The following is a 10,807-nucleotide window of genomic DNA, read 5'->3' as shown; positions in this document are numbered from 1 at the left end:
TAGAATGATAATTAGTTCCACTATGGTCAAAATCAGACACTCTACTATCTATTTTGTTGGTGAAAACCAATAGTAATTCCTAAAAAGTCAATAGATGTATGACAGTCTATATTAGTATAGATGAGACATGAGGGTCCATGAAGATCTTCTCCCCAGGGAGAAGACTTAGGCCTAAAATTCCTGTCTAAAGTCTCCAGAAGTGTATAAACATCCATAAATTCCAAAGAAATAAGGGAAGTAATCTTAATATTTTAGAACATTAAAGCTTCTTCCAGATCCTTTCTTCTGAAGCTTGCAGAGTACTAACATATATATGAAATCCATTCTTTTTTTACAAAGTTTTTTAAGCTAATAAATTCTCAAGGCAAGATTAAGAAAAAACAGAAGAAAAACAAAAATAAGGAAAGAAAGACAAACACTCACAGTAGCCTGCTGCTTCTCTGCCTTCTCAGCTTCCTCATTAAGCTGCTTTTGAAAGGCTTCCTGGAGAGATTTCATTTCCCTAGGTTATTGAAAACACAGAATACAAACTTCAACACAAGTGTCCACTAGGAAATACTTATTCAGATTTAAAAATTGACCTTTAATTATTCAGAGTAGGAAACAGATTACTTTGTGAGTCTCCCAAATTAAATCATAACGACTCCATGAAGTATAGTGCCAATGCAAAATAAAAATCAATCTATGATGCAAAGTGGCCACCGTTTATGTCTGCTGAATGGCCTGCTGTGCAAAACATCTGGTAGTGCATAATTTCTAACAAAAATGATTCACACCAAAAAAGTGAGAAAAGTAGGCAAGTGAAAATCCACTGTCATCGAGACATACTATTATCAATAAGAACTAGCTTATATCTGCTTTAAAATAAACAAATAAATCATGCTCTGGTAAAATTCAACCTCATATGGCACCTTCTAGAGACAAGCAACAAAAAATTCAGTAGAAGATTCTGGTATAAAAATAAAAAAGAGCAGGATAATTGCTTGGATTTGGTTTATTTGAATCAAGTGAAAACCCTCTGCATTACTGATTCAGCCGGAGATTTTCTCCAAATTGTGGGAATTTTCTACCCACAGCACATGACACAATTCGGAGATGTAGCAAAGTAGTAAAATGACATATTTCATAGGAACTGTAGGGCTTTTGGAGGATTGCTGCTTGCATGGATAAACTCTCAATGAAGACCAAGACAACTGGATTTACAGACAGTAACATACAATAATTTAGTCCTGTGAAAACTAAACTGAAGGGAAACCACATAATTTTAAAAGAACTTGCCACCTGTTAGATAATTTTTTTTAGCTGATAACCCCTAGTACTTTCAGCAATTTTGGCAACACTAGTATAAAACAGATTTAATTAAAAGAGTGATTGAGCAGCATGAAAACAATATACCATCAGCACTAAAAGATGCCATCGTTGCACAGTGTTGATGATACACAGAATAAAACTGGGGGCATTATAGTAAGTGACTAAGTTTTACTTGGAACTTGGGTATTATTGAACAATTTGCACAAAAGGAATTTAAAAAAGAAATCTATTCTGAAGTCGACAGAACATTTACTTACAAAAGCTGACATTCTAGTACTCTAAACTTTACTGTATTGTAGAGTATAATCAAAGTTGTGCTCAGACCAAGTCTGCAGCTCATGTTTGTTCAAAGAAAGATCACAACATTAATATTGGGATATGTTTTGAATTTTGGCTTCAACACAATAGATTTAAGCATAATATTATGTTCTTTTTTCTTCATTTACTGCAGATACAAGGTAGCCTGAGGACCCTGGCAAATAAACTGTGACCCTTCCCCAGTGAAATTCTATGAGGAAGATTCCCTGGCACATTTTAAATTCCTCTTTCATACGTTGAACTTTTACACCTCTCTGGAAATGAAATCTAGTAAGTATGTAAACTGCTGGCAACAGTAGTAGCCCCAAAGCATTTCCTTGCAGTATACTGTAAAAACCTTTCATTTTCTGAATGATGGAGTGGGCTGCTCAGCAGCAGATTGCACTTTTTATTTCTGGGAACTGCTCTTGTGCAGTGCATTCGATGTCTCAGAAGCAAAATCAAGATATATTTTAGGGTGGAACTTGAGAGACTGCAAGTGGTGATTTACAGAGGAGATTAGGAAGAATATTTGAAATACGTAATAAAATTTTCTTTCAGCAGACTCAATTTTCCCATATGCAACTAAGATCTATTTACTAAACAGTCCATTAATACTTTTAATCAATTCATGTCTCAATTTTATAAAGGAAAATTGCACAACAATCAAACCACCACAAAACTGCATTCATGTATGATGACGGATTTTGTCTGTGTGAAGGACAGCTATGATGCTGGGATGTTACACCTTCAGTCATATCCAAGCCACATATGTATTTAAATAGGACAGTAGCTAAAGTCTTTCCTCTAGAATTTATTTGTCTGGAATACCTGAAAGATTGTTATGGATCACAGTAAAAATAAGAAATTCCACTGGTATTGTATTGCAGACCTTATATATTGGGTATTTAAGATATAAAGGTAATTTTCTCACAAGGTAGCAATGCAATTTTATTCATACTTTCATGTGTGCATCTACACTGAATGTAGATGTAAGATGGCCATGGAATTTAATTATTGCATTTCCAACAATGAAGGAAGTATGAACTTCAATAATTTTTCTTATTAAACATTTTTCCTAGGGAGAAATATGAAGTATAGATGCACTCATTATATACTATTTTTCCAGCAAAAGTGGTCACTATATTACTTATGTTTTCTTGTTACTAAAATTGTATTGATGTTGCTGTTTGTTGGGCTGAATTTTAAAAATGAAGAGACAGAATGATGAGACTTACTCACAATGAAGCACTAGGGAAATTGAGACTAAGGACTAAGGAATGCAAGTTCCCAGCCATGAGAAATAACTTTTTAAGTGCTCAATGAATAATTTGAAATTAATACTTCTTTCTCTTTCTAACTCCATTCATCACTAATACCCAGTGGAAGTATTCCTGTTTGCACATGGACTAATGATTTTGAGTGTCTACACATATAAACATTTAATTAAGAGCTTTGAATAAATGTCATCATATCCAAACTTAGAGATTTAGACACTTTAGTCATTTAATTTTCTAAAAATCCTGAATTTATTTTTTAAGGAATATTTCATGACTAAATTTTCCTTTAAAATTCAATGTCTTTCTTTAGCAGATATCTCACCATACCATTTTAATACATTTTCCTATCATATGTCAAACATCAGTAAATTCATCATTTGTTTCAAAAAGAGTATTTTCTGCCTTTATTTTACTGTTACAATTAGCAGATTCTGGAATACAGCAGTGTTTATAGTAAAAGGAAAGGTGAAATTTGCTAGTCTGACAGCTTTTAGTCAGGAAATGGAAAGAAAAAGAAGGAAGTGAGGGTCTTACCTTTGGTTTTGGCCAATTTCCAGAAGTTTCTGTACATCAGTTTTGGTTGATGCTTCATCATTTTTTAAAGACTGATAGCAACAACAACAACAACAACAACAACCTCTATTAAAGAGATCCTTTTTATTAATAATCTGTAAAAGTATTTAGCCCTTGTTCCTAAAATGGTCCTGGTGAATTGCAGACATTACCACTTAAGAAAATTGGAAGAATAGTCTGATTTTTCTTTACTGTAGCTCAAACACAGTTAACCATACGCAGCTCTGTATTTCTGAAACAGTAAATGTGAGATAAATGCAAGCAGATTTAGAAACAGATGAATGACTGAAAGCATTAGAATTTTATGACCAAGTTAAGTGTATATATACAGAAGATAATACTACAGCTCTTTGCCTATACCAAGATCTCTGTAGTGTTGAGTTTAAAATATTTCACAGTGTAATTTTGCTGAATATTACCTTCAACTGTGCTACATTCTAAAAGAAATTTGCTACAAGGAGAGCATATTTCTCTAAAAAATAAAAAAAAGTCTGCAGTAATGGTGATAACACACTCAAAAAACCCCCAAATTAAACCCAACTCCCAAACCAAAAACCCCAAAGATCAAAAGGTTGATTAATTAAAACCAGGGAAGTCTGGAACATAAGAAAATATAACATAATACTATAATATAGCCCGGTACTGATACACACCACTGGTATTCTCCTGAGAACAGATAAGAGTGCTTCTTCTCCTTTCATTTTTCCCAGCTAGCTTACAAAGATGTATTGTCAGAAAAATAATTTATTTTAAAATGGCATGAAATACAGAGACCAATTTCAACTGATAATGAGTCTAAATGTTTTCAGCAGACCAACAGACTCTACTGGGAAAAGACAGGTGCTCCCTCAGCTGAATATCTGGACCTCAAATCCAGGGAAACACTTTCAATTTAGTTTTTCCTCTGAGGAGCTGATTTGAGTTCAGAGTTAGTTTATTGCCCTTTCAGTCTAACCATGGCATAGCAGTTAAATGAAAACGAGTCTCAGCTCTCACTTCAGGCTCATCTAGCACAGATTGTCAGCCAAATTTGTAAATCAATGCCCTGCAGTAAATCCAGTCAGACTGTGTAGGTGACATGTCAGAAAGGTAAACTGAGCAACTAAATTAAGTTGAGTGTATGGAATTCAGCAGCAAAGATCCAACCTGCAACAGCAAAGGCCATCCTTTTCAGTAGCTGCCAGTACAAATGTGAGTCAAGGGGCCAGAGGGGGATATAATTGGGATAGTAGATTATTACGTATTTCACTTAAGATTTTAAAATTAATTAAGAAACTAAGTTAGCTAGCAAAGATCATGTATCTCAGTTAAAGAGTAAAAAATACATTAAGAAAGAGAAGCTAGATGTGACAAAGACAGATGAAGCAATTGTGAAGAAGCAGAGACCATAGAAATACCTCACCTCAGGAATAATCCAACAGTTAAGAGAGGCTTGGACTGTGACTAGCAGGTCAAAAGGTCCTGCTAACTGGCTATAGGCTAAGAGCTCACCATGAGGAAGACAACTTTCTTCCTCCCATACAACCCCTCCCCAATTTCAAACTCCCACCAACACAATTCAGCTGTAATGGATATTCAGCTGATTATAATACAAAGTGGGCAGGTAATGATGATGTATTATGTGTCCTTAGAAACTGCCTGGATACGTAAAATCTTTTCTGTAAAAATAGAGGGCAGGAGTCTTGGACATGTATCTAGAAATGATTCCACGTTTGTCCAGCACTGCAATAAAATATCCTTCTTTTCAACTTTAATTAGCTGAAGAGTCGTCTGTCCATGCTTCAAATGTGTCAGCTCCATTAATACTCTGTATTTCTTGTCCTTCCCTTCCTTCTTCTATGTTCTATTTTCATATTTTCTTTATTTTTATTGAGTTGATAAAGGCCCAAACACATTAGGATGAAAATTTCTATGAAACTATCAGGTTTATGTTTAATAGAAGATCAACAAAATAAACAAAATAATAATTATTCACATATTTAATGATTTTTAAAAAGAAACATAATTTTGTAATTAAAAGACACCAAAAAGAAAATGTTGAGGTAATTAAGTAATCTTACAGAAACTGAGACAGAATCTAACCTGGAGGTTTACTTTAATTCCCTGAAGTTCTTTAGAAGTCTTTAACAGTTGATGAAGTATGTTGCTCCTCTCTTTAAAGACTTCTTTCAGTTGTCTTTCCAGCTCTTCATAGCCCTGTCTAACAGAAAGAGTAAAAACATGAGATCATTTCACAACATTTGTCCATGCAATTGAAAACATATCTTAGTTCATCCAAATTTAATTCCAACACCCTGTGTAGATTTCATGGGCACTATGTCCCCTTGCTCACCTGTAGAACTTAAGTTTTCCTAATATTGATGAGTAGATGTTTTATACATTAAAATGATGTTCTGATTCTGTGTGAGCAAATTACCAGATTGAAACACTGCAAATGATGGATTGTCTGTGATGAACAGGAGACATAAAGGGATGTATTTAGCATGAGTGACAGTGTGAGATTTTTCTTACCTTAAAACATATACAAGAAACAAAGCAAAACTTGGTAAGTATGAAGATTTGAGACATCAGTAAGAACAATTCATATCAATTATAACTTGCTAAATGAAACACAGCACTCCTTTAACACAAACACCTTAGTATAAAGCATAGATTAATAAAAATTAGGTGTTACCAGCCGCTTTTGCACAAGAAGCCTAGTCCCAGATGATAAGCAAATGGTTGATGCTATGCCTAATGCTAACTGCTCTTGGAGAAAAACAAAAACAAGGGAACTGTGATGATAAGGGAAAGGAATGTGAGCGAATGGGTTTGGCTAACTGCTTTTTCTGCAGGACAAGGGCTTAACCCGCATGCACTAAACAATACTGAAGAATGCTTACTAGCTGCTACTGGTTGTTTTTATGACTAATAGAAGACCTGTCACAAAGCACAGAAAAATGTAATAAAAGAATAGGAACATAATTATTGCACAATAGAATAGGAACATAATTATTGCACAATGTCAGATGAAGTATAACTGATACAGCAATAAGGTGTGCAATAATGCAAGTAAGCATTAGCAAAATAGGTGTGATGAATGTATTGGATAAGAATAGTGTGCCACATTTGTAACAGAAGATAAGAAAACCACAAGTTAGGCAGACTCCAATCCCTTAAGACTGTAACTTTAGATAAACAAACAAACAGGGCAGGTGCCAAACTCGTAAACCAATAAATAACCACTGTAAGATGAGCACAACAGAGATGCACATGGAGGTGTGGCGTTAACCATGATGCCTATACAACTTAGGTCAACGTTACGAGGTGCTTATACAACCTGAGTAACAAGACATCAATATAACCTGAATTATAACTTTCTACACTTACATAACCTAAAACCTTTTTATATTTATATAACTTAAATCATAGCTTTTTATACCAATATAACCTGATATAAAATTTCTATACAATGTGTATAAATATACCACAGCACTTGACAAAGGTGGGTGAGCTAGGTGGAGATATCCCCCTCACCCACCAGCGCTGCAATAAGCAAATACCTGCTCTATAGACATCAGTCTTTGGGGATTTATTTCCAGCCTATCTTTTTGGTATGAACCCCCTGCATGCCACATGCTCCCAATGACCAGGCCAATAAAGGTGTGCTTTACTTTACAGCTCCTTACAGTGAACTGGAATTCTTTGAATCATAAAGTTTAACTCATTCTGTAATTTTTTCTCACTTAAATCTTACAGTATGAACTAGAACTGACAAATATGCTCAGTGGAATCAAACTTAGTTATTAATTAATGGATAAGTAAAAAAGCCTATCCTTTTCAAAATGGAACTTTTACTTGGAATGAAACCTTTTATTTTCAAGTTTTTATAAAATTCCCAATGAAATAAATTCAATCCATATTGCTTGAGGTTAAATGAAATGCAGATCCAGCTCTCATATTCCATTTCAGAAAAACAGGTAAACTTCACAATTAATGCTAATTCAACATACTTTTTAATTTAAAATTGCTGTTTTGATAAACACCAAACAGTGAATTTAAAGACCTTTTCCTTTTGCAACTTAATTTTTTTTTCTTTCATGCAGTACTTCTAGCTCTAAAAAGGGGGAAAAATCTCAAATTTGCAGCACAAAAGTTGTATTTTACTTGGAGATTCAGGACCTTGAGGTTAAGCAGGGATATTAACATTCACGGACTTTGAATACACACTTTAGCAGAGAAACTTAGGAAAGCAAATTAAATGTCCTATCTAATATCAGTACTATCTACTTTAGCAAACTACAAGCTCACAAAATACGACAGACTTGTCAAAACAGAAAATTATTCTATATTAAATGATACTTTAAGTAACTAGAAGTGATGGCAGTGACTTGACTTTCCTAATAAAATAACTAGATAACTGGATGTTATTAAAACATAAGTTCAAGGCCAGCTGAATGGAGTTTTGAGCATCCTGGCCTAGTGGAAGTTTTCCCTAGCCATGACAGGGGATTGGAATTGAAATTCCCTTCTAATCCAAACCATCCTATGATCCTATGATCAAAAATAAGTTAGCTCTAATAGAGGTCATGCAGCAAAACTCACATGGGTTTACAGGAAATCTGTATGCCAAAATTATGGACCTTCTAAATTTAGCATTATTTACATTTATAGTTACTTTTTTTGGTTCAATATTTTTCTAATAAATTGTATAAAAGAAAATATATGACTCAAAATTAGCTAGTGCTAGACAAATATAAATGATAAATATAATAATTCTCATTATTACCTGCAATGTATTTAAAATATTCTGTGTAGTACAGGAACGCGTACAGTTTTTTTTTTTCCATGCAAACTAGATATGATTCTAAAGAAGGTATCACTGTAATAGAGCTGCCTTGCCTTAACAGTAATATTATGTGCAGTCAGCCTGACACGTTTCAGAGAATACAGTTGTCAAGGTTTGACACTGGCACAATGCCAGTGCCCTTATGAAAATGTGATTTTTCTTTTGAATGTTGTGAAGTGGAATTTAGAATAGAGCAAAGCAGGCTTAAGTTTAATAACAGGGGAAAAAACTTTATTAAATTACTATTACTAAAGAAAAGAGAAAACTAAAGAAGGGAAAAAAAAACTATATAAAGATTAAATGAAAACTTTGTAAAATATTCTTCTCTCTACTATTTAACTTTAACAAACTACAGTGAGACACAATCTGGACTCTAATCAGGTTTCTACCCTCTAAACAATTAATACTTAGTTTATTGAGGGAACAGAGTCTCTCCTGTGCTACAGACCCCCCAAGGAACACAGCTTTATATCTTGTGTTTCCATGTCACACATGGCACTGCTTGGAGAAAAAGTTTGTCATGGTGACTCTTCTCCTTTCCATGCACAGTGTTCTTACTACTAAATGCATGGATGGACAGACTGCTTTTAGGATTTTTCTTTTCAAGGATGCCGTGCTAAGAGGGGAGAAAACAACAGTTCAGTTTTTTATTGTTTGGGACTACAGTCCCTCCCATTTTCCCCTGGGGCCGAGGGCTCAAGAACAGAGATCTTCTTCTCTTCTCTTCTCTTTCTTTTCTAGGGCAAGGGGGCGCTACCACAAACCCCCTAACCTTTTCTCTGTTCACTCTAATTTTGTCTTTTTTCTAGCTGAAGCAGGTCTCTTGACTCACTGGCATCTTCCTAAAACACAGTCCCTCTTGAAGGAGAAGATTGGTTCAGGTTGTGGCTAACACGGAAAAGTCTAGCTAAAAGTTACTCCTTGTCCCCCTCCCCTCTAGAATTCCTTTTTCTAACATTCCATCCCAGGGTCCAAGGTGTTCCTCTTCTTTTCTTTTAAACTAAGGAGGGGAAAGGAAAATTTACAAAGCTTTTATTTCTCAAGGAAGGGTTAAAAGTCTGAACTCCCAGGATGGCTCGATGCCTGGACATCCAGCAACTCCCACACAACTGGGCACCTTGCTGCTCCCCCCGCTCCTCCTTCCTCGCGGTGGAATTGCTGACAGGACAGGACCGCCTCCGTCTCTTTCTCTCTCCCCCTCGGGAGAGAAACCCCGGAGGGGGAGGAAATGGAAACATCCCAGATTTCTTCCACCCTTCCATCTGCAGGGGCCAGCCCAGTTCCAGTCCTTCCACCACCCTTGGGGCCTACCTTGGTCAGGCCATGGGGGCTTCCCTCCCCCACCCAGCTCGTGGCTGAGCAGGGGAGGTTTGCACTGCACACTAACCGGAACTAAAGAGAATGAGTTCCCCTGGGAATTCTGCTTTCAACCCCTCTGTGTTCTCAGAGGCGTGTCTACTTTCAATTGGTCAATATCTAAATTGACCTCTTTCTTCTAGAAAAAATTCTCTTTCCGTGTCAAACTACGACAACAGTCAGTTTAATTTGCCTATAAACAGAGTTCAAGGAGGAATTACCTCCTGCTAAACTGATCAGGTAGTTTGAATAAGATCATCACTTCCATTCCTTTTTAAGTAATAGAAAAACGTGTATTAGTCATGATGGTCTCCTTTTCCTATTGATATGTTGGGTTTTAAAAAAAGAAATTACATGCTGGTGGTAACATTGTGTTTTAGCAATCACTTTGAAGTACCACACTCTGTCCCCTAAACATGCTAGAGTATTTAATGGTCATCTGTCCATTCCAAGCTGCCCCATGGGTAGTCAGTTGGCTCATGTTTTGCTCTATTACCTGATAATTAGCAATTTGCATAAACTAGGAGATTTCCAGAATTAAAAAATTTAATTAAATTATGCATGCACTTGTCTTTTCCTTCATATTATCTTCTATGACACACTGTGCAGAAAGGTGGAGATAAAAAGCCAACAACCAATTTGATTTGGTTTGTGTGAGTCACAAACCAAATCAAACTCTCATAACTGTTTGTAAGGGCTTAGAGAGCACAGCTGCCTGTCTCAAACACTGACAAGAAGGAACCTGCCATAAGGAAAGTCACCACAGCAGAAACTTCAGATAAGCACAGAAGTGAGGGATTCACAACAGGAAAGTTCTAATTCCAGGCCTGGCAGGTGTGTGTGAGATCTGGTGAGCACATCCTGGTTAATGCATGCAGACAGAAATTCCCACTGCAGCAAACTGTGGGAAAGGAAGCCACTGTTTATGGACATATCACCCCAAGTTTTGGGACAGATGTCACCTGCAGCCACCAGTGACGATCAAAGCACCTCCATACTCATTTCTGGAGTCTTCCACCAGAGGACTCTGCATGATCCACAGTGTTAAAACCTCCTCAGGGGAGGGGGCTGGGCATTCCCACCTGAACCTGAAAGCACCTTAAGCATATGTTGAAATCTTTGTTTCATGGGCTTCTCCCAACCCTGATCAGGACAGTGACCA

General features: G+C 36.1%; 1 long non-coding RNA gene across 1 annotated transcript; it reads right to left on the bottom strand.

Annotated features, from left to right (window-relative positions):
- Positions 1 to 461: 461 nt before the first annotated feature.
- LOC144245994 (uncharacterized) lies at positions 462 to 5,660 on the bottom strand. Its single transcript, XR_013339590.1, has 3 exons — positions 5,544 to 5,660; positions 3,423 to 3,493; positions 462 to 502 (listed from the first exon to the last, which is right to left on the bottom strand). It is a non-coding gene; the product is annotated as an uncharacterized LOC144245994 (long non-coding RNA).
- Between the last annotated feature and the right edge of the window lie 5,147 nt (positions 5,661 to 10,807).

Source organism: Lonchura striata, chromosome 3, assembly GCF_046129695.1.
Source record: "Lonchura striata isolate bLonStr1 chromosome 3, bLonStr1.mat, whole genome shotgun sequence".
Taxonomy (NCBI): Eukaryota; Metazoa; Chordata; class Aves; order Passeriformes; family Estrildidae; genus Lonchura; species Lonchura striata.
This window is presented reverse-complemented; position numbering and strand designations above follow the sequence as displayed.